Source organism: Taudactylus pleione, unplaced genomic scaffold, assembly GCF_031769625.1.
Source record: "Taudactylus pleione unplaced genomic scaffold, aTauple2 ptg000497l, whole genome shotgun sequence".
NCBI classification, from domain to species: domain Eukaryota; kingdom Metazoa; phylum Chordata; class Amphibia; order Anura; family Myobatrachidae; genus Taudactylus; species Taudactylus pleione.
This window is the reverse complement of record NW_028284899.1, coordinates 1,462,686-1,478,914: the sequence shown is the minus strand read 5'-3', so window position 1 is coordinate 1,478,914 and position 16,229 is coordinate 1,462,686. Positions and strand designations below refer to the sequence as shown.

Below are 16,229 nucleotides of genomic sequence, written 5' to 3'. Positions count from 1 at the left end.
ACAACAGTGCAAATAGTACAATTTCACTTGAAAATCATAGCCAAATTGAACATTTTTGACTAAAGATCATCAATTGATTGTTAGTCATTTGTTGTGTGAATTATAGGTAGCTAAAAAGCGCTAGTAGTGTAGGGGTATCATGCAAGATTCCCATTCTTGCGACCTGGGTTCGAGTCCCAGCTAGTGCATAAAAGTGTGTCTTTTGAATTCTATAAAATCTGTTAAATTAATATATAATTAATCTGTATAAAAAACATAGCTTTATTGCTTTTCTCAGAGATAGTCCTTGAAGATGTCTCAATTCACAAAATTCTTAAAAAGCATAGAGGTAACATTTTCTCTACACAGGTAAAAAAAATGTACCAGTGATACAGACACTAAAGAGTTAAAGCTTTAATTGTGAAGTCAATTATATTTCTTAATTTTTTACATCTGCTCCACAATGTCATTATCAAATCTTTCCTTGAAAAAAAATGCATCCAAAGATTAAATATATGTATTTCTTATTGTGGGAAACTTATAAGGCAGTGGAGATAGTACAACTTCACTTGAAAAACACAGTCACATTGCACAATTTTCACTAGAGGTTAACAATTGATTGTAAGACTTCTTTTATGTGAATGTAGTTATTTAAGAATGTGCTAGTGTAGGGGTATCATGCAAGATTATCATTCGTGCGACCTTGGTTTGAGACCTGGCTAGTGCATAATGTGTCTTTTGAATCCTATGAAATGTTTCAAATTAATATATATTGAATCTCACTAAAAACACTGCAATATTGCATTTCTCAGAGATTAGCATCCAAGATGTCTCTATTCACCAAATTCTTAAAAAGCATAGAAGTAACACTTCCTCTCCTCAGGTAAAAAAATTGTGCTACTGACACAAACACTAAAGTCCCAAAGCTGCTATTGTAAAGGCAATTACATTTCCGAATTATTTATATTTGCTCCAAAAACTCTTTAGCACAATCTTCCTTGAACTAAAAATACATCCATGGAGCAAATGTATGTACTTCTTATCTTGGGAAATCTATACTACAGTGCAAATAGAACAATTTCACTTGAAAATCATAGCCAAATTGAACATTTTTGACTAAAGATTATCAATTGATTGTTAGTCATTTGTTGTGTGAATTAAAGGTTTCTAAAGAGCGCTAGTAGTGTAGGGGTATCATGCAAGATTCCCATTCTTGCGACACGGGTTCGAGTCCCGGCTAGCGCATGAAAATATGTTTTTTGAATCCTAGGACATTTTTCAAATTAATATATATTGAATCTCATTAAAAACATTACAATATTGCATTTCTCAAATATGAGCCTCAAAGATGTCTCTATTCACCAAATTCTTAAAAAGCATAATAGTAACATTTCCTCTCCACAGGTAAAAAAAATGTGCTACTGACACAAACACTAAAGACCCAAAGCTGCTATTGTAAAGGCAATTACATTTCCGAATTATTTATGTTTGTTCCACAAACTCTTTAGCACAATCTTCCTTGAACTAAAAATACATCCATGGAGCAAAGATATGTATTTCTTATCTTGGGAAATCTATACAACAATGCAAATAGTACAATTTCACTTGAAAATCATAGCCAAATTGAAAATTTTTGACTAAAGATCATCAATTGATTGTTAGTCATTTGTTGTGTGAATTATAGGTAGCTAAAAAGTGCTAGTAGTGTAGGGGTATCATGCAAGATTCCCATTCTTGCGACCTGGGTTCGAGTCCCAGCTAGCACATAAAAGTGTGTCTTTTGAATTCTATAAAATCTGTTAAATTAATATATAATTAATCTGTATAAAAAACATAGCTTTATTGCTTTTCTCAGAGATAGTCCTTGAAGATGTCTCAATTCACAAAATTCTTAAAAAGCATAGAGGTAACATTTTCTCTCCACAGGTAAAAAAAATGTACCAGTGATACAAACACTAAAGAGTTAAAGCTTTAATTGTGAAGTCAATTATATTTCTTAATTTTTTACATCTGCTCCACAATGTCATTATCAAATCTTTCCTTGAAAAAAAATACATCCAAAGAGTAAATATATGTATTTCTTATTGTGGGAATCTTATAAGGCAGTGGAGATAGTTCAGCTTCACTTGAAAAACACAGTCACATTGCACAATTTTCACTAGAGATTAACAATTGATTGTAAGACTTCTTTTATGTGAATGTAGTTCTTTAAGAATGTGCTAGTGTAGGGGTATCATGCAAGATTATCATTCGTGCGACCTTGGTTTGAGACCTGGCTAGTGCATAATGTGTCTTTTGAATCCTATGAAATGTTTCAAATTAATATATATTGAATCTCACTAAAAACACTGCAATATTGCATTTCTCAGAGATTAGCATCCAAGATGTCTCTATTCACCAAATTCTTAAAAAGCATAGAAGTAACACTTCCTCTCCACAGGTAAAAAAAATTGTGCTACTGACACAAACACTACAGTCCCAAAGCTGCTATTGTAAAGGCAATTACATTTCCGAATTATTTATATTTGCTCCAAAAACTCTTTAGCATAATCTTCCTTTAACTAAAAATACATCCATGGAGCAAATGTATGTACTTCTTATCTTGGGAAATCTATACTACAGTGCAAATAGAACAATTTCACTTGAAAATCATAGCCAAATTGAACATTTTTGACTAAAGATTATCAATTGATTGTTAGTCATTTGTTGTGTGAATTAAAGGTTTCTAAAGAGCGCTAGTAGTGTAGGGGTATCATGCAAGATTCCCATTCTTGCGACCCGGGTTCGAGTCCCGGCTAGCGCATAAAAATGTGTTTTTTGAATCCTATGACATTTTTCAAATTAATATATATTGAATCTCACTAAAAACATTACAATATTGCATTTCTCAAAGATGAGCCTCTAAGATGTCTCTATTCTCCAAATTCTTGAAAAGCATAATAGTAACATTTCCTCTCCACAGGTAAAAAAAAAAGTGCTACGGACACAAACACTAAAGACCCAAAGTTTCTATTGTAAAGGCAATTACATTTCCGAATTAATTACATTTGTTCCAAAAACTCTTTAGCACAATCTTCCTTGAACTAAAAATACATCCATGGAGCAAAGATATGTATTTCTTATCTTGGGAAATCTATACAACAGTGCAAATAGTACAATTTCACTTGAAAATCATAGCCAAATTGAACATTTTTGACTAAAGATCATCAATTGATTGTTAGTCATTTGTTGTGTGAATTATAGGTAGCTAAAAAGCGCTAGTAGTGTAGGGGTATCATGCAAGATTCCCATTCTTGCGACCTGGGTTCGAGTCCCAGCTAGCGCATAAAAGTGTGTCTTTTGAATTCTATAAAATCTGTTAAATTAATATATAATTAATCTGTATAAAAAACATAGCTTTATTGCTTTTCTCAGAGATAGTCCTTGAAGATGTCTCAATTCACAAAATTCTTAAAAAGCATAGAGGTAACATTTTCTCTCCACAGGTAAAAAAATGTACCAGTGATACAAACACTAAAGAGTTAAAGCTTTAATTGTGAAGTCAATTATATTTCTTAATTTTTTACATCTGCTCCACAATGTCATTATCAAATCTTTCCTTGAAAAAAAATGCATCCAAAGATTAAATATATGTATTTCTTATTGTGGGAAACTTATAAGGCAGTGGAGATAGTACAACTTCACTTGAAAAACACAGTCACATTGCACAATTTTCACTAGAGATTAACAATTGATTGTAAGACTTCTTTTATGTGAATGTAGTTCTTTAAGAATGTGCTAGTGTAGGGGTATCATGCAAGATTATCATTCGTGCGACCTTGGTTTGAGACCTGGCTAGTGCATAATGTGTCTTTTGAATCCTATGAAATGTTTCCAATTAATATATATTGAATCTCACTAAAAACACTGCAATATTGCATTTCTCAGAGATTAGCATCCAAGATGTCTCTATTCACCAAATTCTTAAAAAGCATAGAAGTAACACTTCCTCTCCACAGGTAAAAAAATTGTGCTACTGACACAAACACTAAAGTCCCAAAGCTGCTATTGTAAAGGCAATTACATTTCCGAATTATTTATATTTGCTCCACTAACTCTTTAGCACAATCTTCCTTGAACTAAAAATACATCCATGGAGCAAATGTATGTACTTCTTATCTTGGGAAATCTATACTACAGTGCAAATAGAACAATTTCACTTGAAAATCATAGCCAAATTGAACATTTTTGACTAAAGATTATCAATTGATTGTTAGTCATTTGTTGTGTGAATTAAAGGTTTCTAAAGAGCGCTAGTAGTGTAGGGGTATCATGCAAGATTCCCATTCTTGCGACCCGGGTTCGAGTCCCGGTTAGCGCATGAAAATGTGTTTTTTGAATTCTATGACATTTTTCAAATTAATATATATTGAATCTCACTAAAAACATTACAATATTGCATTTATCAAAGATGAGTCTCCAAGATGTCTCTATTCACCAAATTCTTAAAAAGCATAATAGTAACATTTCCTCTCCACAGGTAAAAAAAAAGTGCTACGGACACAAACACTAAAGACCCAAAGCTGCTATTGTAAAGGCAATTACATTTCCGAATTAACTACATTTGTTCCACAAACTCTTTAGCACAATCTTCCTTGAACTAAACATACATCCATGGAGCAAAGATATGTATTTCTTATCTTGGGAAATCTATACAACAGTGCAAATAGTACAATTTCACTTGAAAATCATAGCCAAATTGAAAATTTTTGACTAAAGATCATCAATTGATTGTTAGTCATTTGTTGTGTGAATTATAGGTAGCTAAAAAGTGCTAGTAAAGTAGGGGTAACATGCAAGATTCCCATTCTTGCGACCTGGGTTCGAGTCCCAGCTAGCACATAAAAGTGTGTCTTTTGAATTCTATAAAATTTGTTAAATTAATATATAATTAATCTGTATAAAAAACATAGCTTTATTGCTTTTCTCAGAGATAGTCCTTGAAGATGTCTCAATTCACAAAATTCTTAAAAAGCATAGAGGTAACATTTTCTCTCCACAGGTAAAAAAAATGTACCAGTGATACAAACACTAAAGAGTTAAAGCTTTAATTGTGAAGTCAATTATATTTCTTAATTTTTTACATCTGCTCCACAATGTCATTATCAAATCTTTCCTTGAAAAAAAATACATCCAAAGAGTAAATATATGTATTTCTTATTGTGGGAATCTTATAAGGCAGTGGAGATAGTTCAGCTTCACTTGAAAAACACAGTCACATTGCACAATTTTCACTAGAGATTAACAATTGATTGCAAGACTTCTTTTATGTGAATGTAGTTCTTTAAGAATGTGCTAGTGTAGGGGTATCATGCAAGATTATCATTCGTGCGACCTTGGTTTGAGACCCGGCTAGTGCATAATGTGTCTTTTGAATCCTATGAAATGTTTCAAATTAATATATATTGAATCTCACTAAAAACACTGCAATATTGCATTTCTCAGAGATTAGCATCCAAGATGTCTCTATTCACCAAATTCTTAAAAAGCATAGAAGTAACACTTCCTCTCCACAGGTAAAAAAATTGTGCTACTGACACAAACACTACAGTCCCAAAGCTGCTATTGTAAAGGCAATTACATTTCCGAATTATTTATATTTGCTCCAAAAACTCTTTAGCATAATCTTCCTTTAACTAAAAATACATCCATGGAGCAAATGTATGTACTTCTTATCTTGGGAAATCTATACTACAGTGCAAATAGAACAATTTCACTTGAAAATCATAGCCAAATTGAACATTTTTGACTAAAGATTATCAATTGATTGTTAGTCATTTGTTGTGTGAATTAAAGGTTTCTAAAGAGCGCTAGTAGTGTAGGGGTATCATGCAAGATTCCCATTCTTGCGACCCGGGTTCGAGTCCCGGCTAGCGCATAAAAATGTGTTTTTTGAATCCTATGACATTTTTCAAATTAATATATATTGAATCTCACTAAAAACATTACAATATTGCATTTCTCAAAGATGAGCCTCTAAGATGTCTCTATTCTCCAAATTCTTGAAAAGCATAATAGTAACATTTCCTCTCCACAGGTAAAAAAAAAGTGCTACGGACACAAACACTAAAGACCCAAAGTTTCTATTGTAAAGGCAATTACATTTCCGAATTAACTACATTTGTTCCACAAACTCTTTAGCACAATCTTCCTTGAACTAAAAATACATCCATGGAGCAAAGATATGTATTTCTTATCTTGGGAAATCTATACAACAGTGCAAATAGTACAATTTCACTTGAAAATCATAGCCAAATTGAACATTTTTGACTAAAGATCATCAATTGATTGTTAGTCATTTGTTGTGTGAATTATAGGTAGCTAAAAAGCGCTAGTAGTGTAGGGGTATCATGCAAGATTCCCATTCTTGCGACCTGGGTTCGAGTCCCAGCTAGCGCATAAAAGTGTGTCTTTTGAATTCTATAAAATCTGTTAAATTAATATATAATTAATCTGTATAAAAAACATAGCTTTATTGCTTTTCTCAGAAATAGTCCTTGAAGATGTCTCAATTCTTAAAAAGCATAGAGGTAACATTTTCTCTCCACAGGTAAAAAAAATGTACCAGTGATACAAACACTAAAGAGTTAAAGCTTTAATTGTGAAGTCAATTATATTTCTTAATTTTTTACATCTGCTCCACAATGTCATTATCAAATCTTTCCTTGAAAAAAAATGCATCCAAAGATTAAATATATGTATTTCTTATTGTGGGAAACTTATAAGGCAGTGGAGATAGTACAACTTCACTTGAAAAACACAGTCACATTGCACAATTTTCACTAGAGATTAACAATTGATTGTAAGACTTCTTTTATGTGAATGTAGTTCTTTAAGAATGTGCTAGTGTAGGGGTATCATGCAAGATTATCATTCGTGCGACCTTGGTTTGAGACCTGGCTAGTGCATAATGTGTCTTTTGAATCCTATGAAATGTTTCAAATTAATATATATTGAATCTCACTAAAAACACTGCAATATTGCATTTCTCAGAGATTAGCATCCAAGATGTCTCTATTCACCAAATTCTTAAAAAGCATAGAAGTAACACTTCCTCTCCACAGGTAAAAAAATTGTGCTACTGACACAAACACTAAAGTCCCAAAGCTGCTATTGTAAAGGCAATTACATTTCCGAATTATTTATATTTGCTCCACTAACTCTTTAGCACAATCTTCCTTGAACTAAAAATACATCCATGGAGCAAATTTATGTACTTCTTATCTTGGGAAATCTATACTACAGTGCAAATAGAACAATTTCACTTGAAAATCATAGCCAAATTGAACATTTTTGACTAAAGATTATCAATTGATTGTTAGTCATTTGTTGTGTGAATTAAAGGTTTCTAAAGAGCGCTAGTAGTGTAGGGGTATCATGCAAGATTCCCATTCTTGCGACCCGGGTTCGAGTCCCGGTTAGCGCATGAAAATGTGTTTTTTGAATTCTATGACATTTTTCAAATTAATATATATTGAATCTCACTAAAAACATTACAATATTGCATTTATCAAAGATGAGTCTCCAAGATGTCTCTATTCACCAAATTCTTAAAAAGCATAATAGTAACATTTCCTCTCCACAGGTAAAAAAAAAGTGCTACGGACACAAACACTAAAGACCCAAAGCTGCTATTGTAAAGGCAATTACATTTCCGAATTAACTACATTTGTTCCACAAACTCTTTAGCACAATCTTCCTTGAACTAAACATACATCCATGGAGCAAAGATATGTATTTCTTATCTTGGGAAATCTATACAACAGTGCAAATAGTACAATTTCACTTGAAAATCATAGCCAAATTGAAAATTTTTGACTAAAGATCATCAATTGATTGTTAGTCATTTGTTGTGTGAATTATAGGTAGCTAAAAAGTGCTAGTAAAGTAGGGGTAACATGCAAGATTCCCATTCTTGCGACCTGGGTTCGAGTCCCAGCTAGCACATAAAAGTGTGTCTTTTGAATTCTATAAAATTTGTTAAATTAATATATAATTAATCTGTATAAAAAACATAGCTTTATTGCTTTTCTCAGAGATAGTCCTTGAAGATGTCTCAATTCACAAAATTCTTAAAAAGCATAGAGGTAACATTTTCTCTCCACAGGTAAAAAAAATGTACCAGTGATACAAACACTAAAGAGTTAAAGCTTTAATTGTGAAGTCAATTATATTTCTTAATTTTTTACATCTGCTCCACAATGTCATTATCAAATCTTTCCTTGAAAAAAAATACATCCAAAGAGTAAATATATGTATTTCTTATTGTGGGAATCTTATAAGGCAGTGGAGATAGTTCAGCTTCACTTGAAAAACACAGTCACATTGCACAATTTTCACTAGAGATTAACAATTGATTGCAAGACTTCTTTTATGTGAATGTAGTTCTTTAAGAATGTGCTAGTGTAGGGGTATCATGCAAGATTATCATTCGTGCGACCTTGGTTTGAGACCCGGCTAGTGCATAATGTGTCTTTTGAATCCTATGAAATGTTTCAAATTAATATATATTGAATCTCACTAAAAACACTGCAATATTGCATTTCTCAGAGATTAGCATCCAAGATGTCTCTATTCACCAAATTCTTAAAAAGCATAGAAGTAACACTTCCTCTCCACAGGTAAAAAAATTGTGCTACTGACACAAACACTACAGTCCCAAAGCTGCTATTGTAAAGGCAATTACATTTCCGAATTATTTATATTTGCTCCAAAAACTCTTTAGCATAATCTTCCTTTAACTAAAAATACATCCATGGAGCAAATGTATGTACTTCTTATCTTGGGAAATCTATACTACAGTGCAAATAGAACAATTTCACTTGAAAATCATAGCCAAATTGAACATTTTTGACTAAAGATTATCAATTGATTGTTAGTCATTTGTTGTGTGAATTAAAGGTTTCTAAAGAGCGCTAGTAGTGTAGGGGTATCATGCAAGATTCCCATTCTTGCGACCCGGGTTCGAGTCCCGGCTAGCGCATAAAAATGTGTTTTTTGAATCCTATGACATTTTTCAAATTAATATATATTGAATCTCACTAAAAACATTACAATATTGCATTTCTCAAAGATGAGCCTCTAAGATGTCTCTATTCTCCAAATTCTTGAAAAGCATAATAGTAACATTTCCTCTCCACAGGTAAAAAAAAAGTGCTACGGACACAAACACTAAAGACCCAAAGTTTCTATTATAAAGGCAATTACATTTCCGAATTAACTACATTTGTTCCACAAACTCTTTAGCACAATCTTCCTTGAACTAAAAATACATCCATGGAGCAAAGATATGTATTTCTTATCTTGGGAAATCTATACAACAGTGCAAATAGTACAATTTCACTTGAAAATCATAGCCAAATTGAACATTTTTGACTAAAGATCATCAATTGATTGTTAGTCATTTGTTGTGTGAATTATAGGTAGCTAAAAAGCGCTAGTAGTGTAGGGGTATCATGCAAGATTCCCATTCTTGCGACCTGGGTTCGAGTCCCAGCTAGCGCATAAAAGTGTGTCTTTTGAATTCTATAAAATCTGTTAAATTAATATATAATTAATCTGTATAAAAAACATAGCTTTATTGCTTTTCTCAGAAATAGTCCTTGAAGATGTCTCAATTCTTAAAAAGCATAGAGGTAACATTTTCTCTCCACAGGTAAAAAAAATGTACCAGTGATACAAACACTAAAGAGTTAAAGCTTTAATTGTGAAGTCAATTATATTTCTTAATTTTTTACATCTGCTCCACAATGTCATTATCAAATCTTTCCTTGAAAAAAAATGCATCCAAAGATTAAATATATGTATTTCTTATTGTGGGAAACTTATAAGGCAGTGGAGATAGTACAACTTCACTTGAAAAACACAGTCACATTGCACAATTTTCACTAGAGATTAACAATTGATTGTAAGACTTCTTTTATGTGAATGTAGTTCTTTAAGAATGTGCTAGTGTAGGGGTATCATGCAAGATTATCATTCGTGCGACCTTGGTTTGAGACCTGGCTAGTGCATAATGTGTCTTTTGAATCCTATGAAATGTTTCAAATTAATATATATTGAATCTCACTAAAAACACTGCAATATTGCATTTCTCAGAGATTAGCATCCAAGATGTCTCTATTCACCAAATTCTTAAAAAGCATAGAAGTAACACTTCCTCTCCACAGGTAAAAAAATTGTGCTACTGACACAAACACTAAAGTCCCAAAGCTGCTATTGTAAAGGCAATTACATTTCCGAATTATTTATATTTGCTCCAAAAACTCTTTAGCACAATCTTCCTTGAACTAAAAATACATCCATGGAGCAAATTTATGTACTTCTTATCTTGGGAAATCTATACTACAGTGCAAATAGAACAATTTCACTTGAAAATCATAGCCAAATTGAACATTTTTGACTAAAGATTATCAATTGATTGTTAGTCATTTGTTGTGTGAATTAAAGGTTTCTCAAGAGCGCTAGTAGTGTAGGGGTATCATGCAAGATTCCCATTCTTGCGACCCGGGTTCGAGTCCCGGTTAGCGCATGAAAATGTGTTTTTTGAATCCTTTGACATTTTTCAAATTAATATATATTGAATCTCACTAAAAACATTACAATATTGCATTTATCAAAGATGAGTCTCCAAGATGTCTCTATTCACCAAATTCTTAAAAAGCATAATAGTAACATTTCCTCTCCACAGGTAAAAAAAAAGTGCTACGGACACAAACACTAAAGACCCAAAGCTGCTATTGTAAAGGCAATTACATTTCCGAATTAACTACATTTGTTCCACAAACTCTTTAGCACAATCTTCCTTGAACTAAACATACATCCATGGAGCAAAGATATGTATTTCTTATCTTGGGAAATCTATACAACAGTGCAAATAGTACAATTTCACTTGAAAATCATAGCCAAATTGAAAATTTTTGACTAAAGATCATCAATTGATTGTTAGTCATTTGTTGTGTGAATTATAGGTAGCTAAAAAGTGCTAGTAAAGTAGGGATAACATGCAAGATTCCCATTCTTGCGACCTGGGTTCGAGTCCCAGCTAGCACATAAAAGTGTGTCTTTTGAATTCTATAAAATCTGTTAAATTAATATATAATTAATCTGTATAAAAAACATAGCTTTATTGCTTTTCTCAGAGATAGTCCTTGAAGATGTCTCAATTCACAAAATTCTTAAAAAGCATAGAGGTAACATTTTCTCTCCACAGGTAAAAAAAATGTACCAGTGATACAAACACTAAAGAGTTAAAGCTTTAATTGTGAAGTCAATTATATTTCTTAATTTTTTAAATCTGCTCCACAATGTCATTATCAAATCTTTCCATAAAAAAAAATACATCCAAAGAGTAAATATATGTATTTCTTATTGTGGGAAACTTATAAGGCAGTGGAGATAGTACAACTTCACTTGAAAAACACAGTCACATTGCACAATTTTCACTAGAGATTAACAATTGATTGCAAGACTTCTTTTATGTGAATGTAGTTCTTTAAGAATGTGCTAGTGTAGGGGTATCATGCAAGATTATCATTCGTGCGACCTTGGTTTGAGACCCGGCTAGTGCATAATGTGTCTTTTGAATCCTATGAAATGTTTCAAATTAATATATATTGAATCTCACTAAAAACACTGCAATATTGCATTTCTCAGAGATTAGCATCCAAGATGTCTCTATTCACCAAATTCTTAAAAAGCATAGAAGTAACACTTCCTCTCCACAGGCAAAAAAAATTGTGCTACTGGCACAAACACTAAAGTCCCAAAGCTGCTATTGTAAAGGCAATAACATTTCCGAATTATTTATATTTGCTCCACTAACTCTTTAGCACAATCTTCCTTGAACTAAAAATACATCCATGGAGAAAATGTATGTACTTCTTATCTTGGGAAATCTATACAACAGTGCAAATAGTACAATTTCACTTGAAAATCATAGCCAAATTGCACATTTTTGACTAAAGATTATCAATTGATTGTTAGTCATTTGTTTTGTGAATTAAAAGTTTCTAAAGAGCGCTAGTAGTGTAGGGGTATCATGCAAGATTCCCATTCTTGGGACCCGGTTAGAGTCCCGGCTAGCGCATGAAAATTTGTTTTTTGAATCCTATGACATTTTTCAAATTAATATATATTGAATCTCACTAAAAACATTACAATATTGCATTTCTCAAAGATGAGCTTCCAAGATGTCTCTATTCACCAAATTCTTAAAAAGCATAATAGTAACATTTCCTCTCCACAGGTAAAAAAAAAGTGCTACGGACACAAACACTAAAGACCCAAAGCTGCTATTGTAAAGGCAATTACATTTCCGAATTAACTACATTTGTTCCAAAAACTCTTTAGCACAATCTTCCTTGAACTAAAAATACATCCATGGAGCAAAGATATGTATTTCTTATCTTGGGAAATCTATACAACAGTGCAAATAGTACAATTTCACTTGAAAATCATAGCCAAATTGAACATTTTTGACTAAAGATCATCAATTGATTGTTAGTCATTTGTTGTGTGAATTATAGGTAGCTAAAAAGCGCTAGTAGTGTAGGGGTATCATGCAAGATTCCCATTCTTGCGACCTGGGTTCGAGTCCCAGCTAGTGCATAAAAGTGTGTCTTTTGAATTCTATAAAATCTGTTAAATTAATATATAATTAATCTGTATAAAAAACATAGCTTTATTGCTTTTCTCAGAGATAGTCCTTGAAGATGTCTCAATTCACAAAATTCTTAAAAAGCATAGAGGTAACATTTTCTCTACACAGGTAAAAAAAATGTACCAGTGATACAGACACTAAAGAGTTAAAGCTTTAATTGTGAAGTCAATTATATTTCTTAATTTTTTACATCTGCTCCACAATGTCATTATCAAATCTTTCCTTGAAAAAAAATGCATCCAAAGATTAAATATATGTATTTCTTATTGTGGGAAACTTATAAGGCAGTGGAGATAGTACAACTTCATTTGAAAAACACAGTCACATTGCACAATTTTCACTAGAGATTAACAATTGATTGTAAGACTTCTTTTATGTGAATGTAGTTCTTTAAGAATGTGCTAGTGTAGGGGTATCATGCAAGATTATCATTCGTGCGACCTTGGTTTGAGACCTGGCTAGTGCATAATGTGTCTTTTGAATCCTATGAAATGTTTCATATTAATATATATTGAATCTCACTAAAAACACTGCAATATTGCATTTCTCAGAGATTAGCATCCAAGATGTCTCTATTCACCAAATTCTTAAAAAGCATAGAAGTAACACTTCCTCTCCACAGGTAAAAAAATTGTGCTACTGACACAAACACTAAAGTCCCAAAGCTGCTATTGTAAAGGCAATTACATTTCCGAATTATTTATATTTGCTCCAAAAACTCTTTAGCACAATCTTCCTTGAACTAAAAATACATCCATGGAGCAAATGTATGTACTTCTTATCTTGGGAAATCTATACTACAGTGCAAATAGAACAATTTCACTTGAAAATCATAGCCAAATTGAACATTTTTGACTAAAGATTATCAATTGATTGTTAGTCATTTGTTGTGTGAATTAAAGGTTTCTAAAGAGCGCAAGTAGTGTAGGGGTTTCATGCAAGATTCCCATTCTTGCGACCCGGGTTCAAGTCCCGGCTAGCGCATGAAAATGTGTTTTTTGAATCCTAGGACATTTTTCAAATTAATATATATTGAATCTCATTAAAAACATTACAATATTGCATTTCTCAAAGATGAGCCTCAAAGATGTCTCTATTCACCAAATTCTTAAAAAGCATAGAAGTAACACTTCCTCTCCACAGGTAAAAAAATTGTGCTGCTGACACAAACACTAAAGTCCCAAAGCTGCTATTGTAAAGGCAATAACATTTCCGAATTATTTATATTTGCTCCACTAACTCTTTAGCACAATCTTCCTTGAACTAAAAATACATCCATGGAGAAAATGTATGTACTTCTTATCTTGGGAAATCTATACAACAGTGCAAATAGTACAATTTCACTTGAAAATCATAGCCAAATTGCACATTTTTGACTAAAGATTATCAATTGATTGTTAGTCATTTGTTATGTGAATTAAAAGTTTCTAAAGAGCGCTAGTAGTGTAGGGGTATCATGCAAGATTCCCATTCTTGGGACCTGGTTAGAGTCCCGGCTAGCGCATGAAAATTTGTTTTTTGAATCCTATGACATTTTTCAAATTAATATATATTGAATCTCACTAAAAACATTACAATATTGCATTTCTCAAAGATGAGCCTCCAAGATGTCTCTATTCACCAAATTCTTAAAAAGCATAATAGTAACATTTCCTCTCCATAGGTAAAAAAAAAGTGCTACGGACACAAACACTAAAGACCCAAAGCTGCTATTGTAAAGGCAATTACATTTCCAAATTAACTACATTTGTTCCAAAAACTCTTTAGCACAATCTTCCTTGAACTAAAAATACATCCATGGAGCAAAGATATGTATTTCTTATCTTGGGAAATCTATACAACAGTGCAAATAGTACAATTTCACTTGAAAATCATAGCCAAATTGAACATTTTTGACTAAAGATCATCAATTGATTGTTAGTCATTTGTTGTGTGAATTATAGGTAGCTAAAAAGCGCTAGTAGTGTAGGGGTATCATGCAAGATTCCCATTCTTGCGACCTGGGTTCGAGTCCCAGCTAGCGCATAAAAGTGTGTCTTTTGAATTCTATAAAATCTGTTAAATTAATATATAATTAATCTGTATAAAAAACATAGCTTTATTGCTTTTCTCAGAGATAGTCCTTGAAGATGTCTCAATTCACAAAATTCTTAAAAAGCATAGAGGTAACATTTTCTCTACACAGGTAAAAAAAATGTACCAGTGATACAGACACTAAAGAGTTAAAGCTTTAATTGTGAAGTCAATTATAGTTCTTAATTTTTTACATCTGCTCCACAATGTCATTATCAAATCTTTCCTTGAAAAAAAATGCATCCAAAGATTAAATATATGTATTTCTTATTGTGGGAAACTTATAAGGCAGTGGAGATAGTACAACTTCACTTGAAAAACCCAGTCACATTGCACAATTTTCACTAGAGATTAACAATTGATTGTAAGACTTCTTTTATGTGAATGTAGTTCTTTAAGAATGTGCTAGTGTAGGGGTATCATGCAAGATTATCATTCGTGCGACCTTGGTTTGAGACCTGGCTAGTGCATAATGTGTCTTTTGAATCCTAGGACATTTTTCAAATTAATATATATTGAATCTCATTAAAAACATTACAATATTGCATTTCTCAAAGATGAGCCTCAAAGATGTCTCTATTCACCAAATTCTTAAAAAGCATAATAGTAACATTTCCTCTCCACAGGTAAAAAAAATGTGCTACTGACACAAACACTAAAGACCCAAAGCTGCTATTGTAAAGGCAATTACATTTCCGAATTATTTATGTTTGTTCCACAAACTCTTTAGCACAATCTTCCTTGAACTAAAAATACATCCATGGAGCAAAGATATGTATTTCTTATCTTGGGAAATCTATACAACAATGCAAATAGTACAATTTCACTTGAAAATCATAGCCAAATTGAACATTTTTGACTAAAGATCATCAATTGATTGTTAGTCATTTGTTGTGTGAATTATAGGTAGCTAAAAAGCGCTAGAAGTGTAGGGGTATCATGCAAGATTCCCATTCTTGCGACCTGGGTTCGAGTCCCAGCTAGCACATAAAAGTGTGTCTTTTGAATTCTATAAAATCTGTTAAATTAATATATAATTAATCTGTATAAAAAACATAGCTTTATTGCTTTTCTCAGAGATAGTCCTTGAAGATGTCTCAATTCACAAAATTCTTAAAAAGCATAGAGGTAACATTTTCTCTCCACAGGTAAAAAAAATGTACCAGTGATACAAACACTAAAGAGTTAAAGCTTTAATTGTGAAGTCAATTATATTTCTTAATTTTTTACATCTGCTCCACAATGTCATTATCAAATCTTTCCTTGAAAAAAAATACATCCAAAGAGTAAATATATGTATTTCTTATTGTGGGAAACTTATAAGGCAGTGGAGATAGTTCAGCTTCACTTGAAAAACACAGTCACATTGCACAATTTTCACTAGAGATTAACAATTGATTGCAAGACTTCTTTTATGTGAATGTAGTTCTTTAAGAATGTGCTAGTGTAGGGGTATCATGCAAGATTATCATTCGTG

The 16,229-nt window shown here is 32.2% G+C and overlaps 14 non-coding genes across 14 annotated transcripts; all 14 read left to right on the top strand.

The window, feature by feature from the left end:
* Nucleotides 1-117: 117 nt before the first annotated feature.
* On the top strand, nt 118-188 carry TRNAG-CCC (transfer RNA glycine (anticodon CCC)). The gene has a single exon. It is a non-coding gene; the product is annotated as a tRNA-Gly (tRNA).
* Nucleotides 189-1,153: 965 nt separating this feature from the next.
* Nucleotides 1,154-1,224, top strand: TRNAG-CCC (transfer RNA glycine (anticodon CCC)). Its single transcript has one exon. It is a non-coding gene; the product is annotated as a tRNA-Gly (tRNA).
* A 450-nt stretch (nt 1,225-1,674) lies between these two features.
* TRNAG-CCC (transfer RNA glycine (anticodon CCC)) lies at nt 1,675-1,745 on the top strand. The gene has a single exon. It is a non-coding gene; the product is annotated as a tRNA-Gly (tRNA).
* Nucleotides 1,746-2,711: 966 nt separating this feature from the next.
* TRNAG-CCC (transfer RNA glycine (anticodon CCC)) lies at nt 2,712-2,782 on the top strand. The gene has a single exon. It is a non-coding gene; the product is annotated as a tRNA-Gly (tRNA).
* Nucleotides 2,783-3,233: 451 nt separating this feature from the next.
* TRNAG-CCC (transfer RNA glycine (anticodon CCC)) lies at nt 3,234-3,304 on the top strand. The gene has a single exon. It is a non-coding gene; the product is annotated as a tRNA-Gly (tRNA).
* Nucleotides 3,305-4,268: 964 nt separating this feature from the next.
* Nucleotides 4,269-4,339, top strand: TRNAG-CCC (transfer RNA glycine (anticodon CCC)). Its single transcript has one exon. It is a non-coding gene; the product is annotated as a tRNA-Gly (tRNA).
* Nucleotides 4,340-5,825: 1,486 nt separating this feature from the next.
* TRNAG-CCC (transfer RNA glycine (anticodon CCC)) lies at nt 5,826-5,896 on the top strand. The gene has a single exon. It is a non-coding gene; the product is annotated as a tRNA-Gly (tRNA).
* A 450-nt stretch (nt 5,897-6,346) lies between these two features.
* On the top strand, nt 6,347-6,417 carry TRNAG-CCC (transfer RNA glycine (anticodon CCC)). Its single transcript has one exon. It is a non-coding gene; the product is annotated as a tRNA-Gly (tRNA).
* A 956-nt stretch (nt 6,418-7,373) lies between these two features.
* Nucleotides 7,374-7,444, top strand: TRNAG-CCC (transfer RNA glycine (anticodon CCC)). The gene has a single exon. It is a non-coding gene; the product is annotated as a tRNA-Gly (tRNA).
* Nucleotides 7,445-8,930: 1,486 nt separating this feature from the next.
* TRNAG-CCC (transfer RNA glycine (anticodon CCC)) lies at nt 8,931-9,001 on the top strand. Its single transcript has one exon. It is a non-coding gene; the product is annotated as a tRNA-Gly (tRNA).
* A 450-nt stretch (nt 9,002-9,451) lies between these two features.
* Nucleotides 9,452-9,522, top strand: TRNAG-CCC (transfer RNA glycine (anticodon CCC)). Its single transcript has one exon. It is a non-coding gene; the product is annotated as a tRNA-Gly (tRNA).
* Nucleotides 9,523-10,478: 956 nt separating this feature from the next.
* TRNAG-CCC (transfer RNA glycine (anticodon CCC)) lies at nt 10,479-10,549 on the top strand. The gene has a single exon. It is a non-coding gene; the product is annotated as a tRNA-Gly (tRNA).
* A 2,007-nt stretch (nt 10,550-12,556) lies between these two features.
* TRNAG-CCC (transfer RNA glycine (anticodon CCC)) lies at nt 12,557-12,627 on the top strand. The gene has a single exon. It is a non-coding gene; the product is annotated as a tRNA-Gly (tRNA).
* Nucleotides 12,628-14,633: 2,006 nt separating this feature from the next.
* Nucleotides 14,634-14,704, top strand: TRNAG-CCC (transfer RNA glycine (anticodon CCC)). The gene has a single exon. It is a non-coding gene; the product is annotated as a tRNA-Gly (tRNA).
* Nucleotides 14,705-16,229: the final 1,525 nt, after the last annotated feature.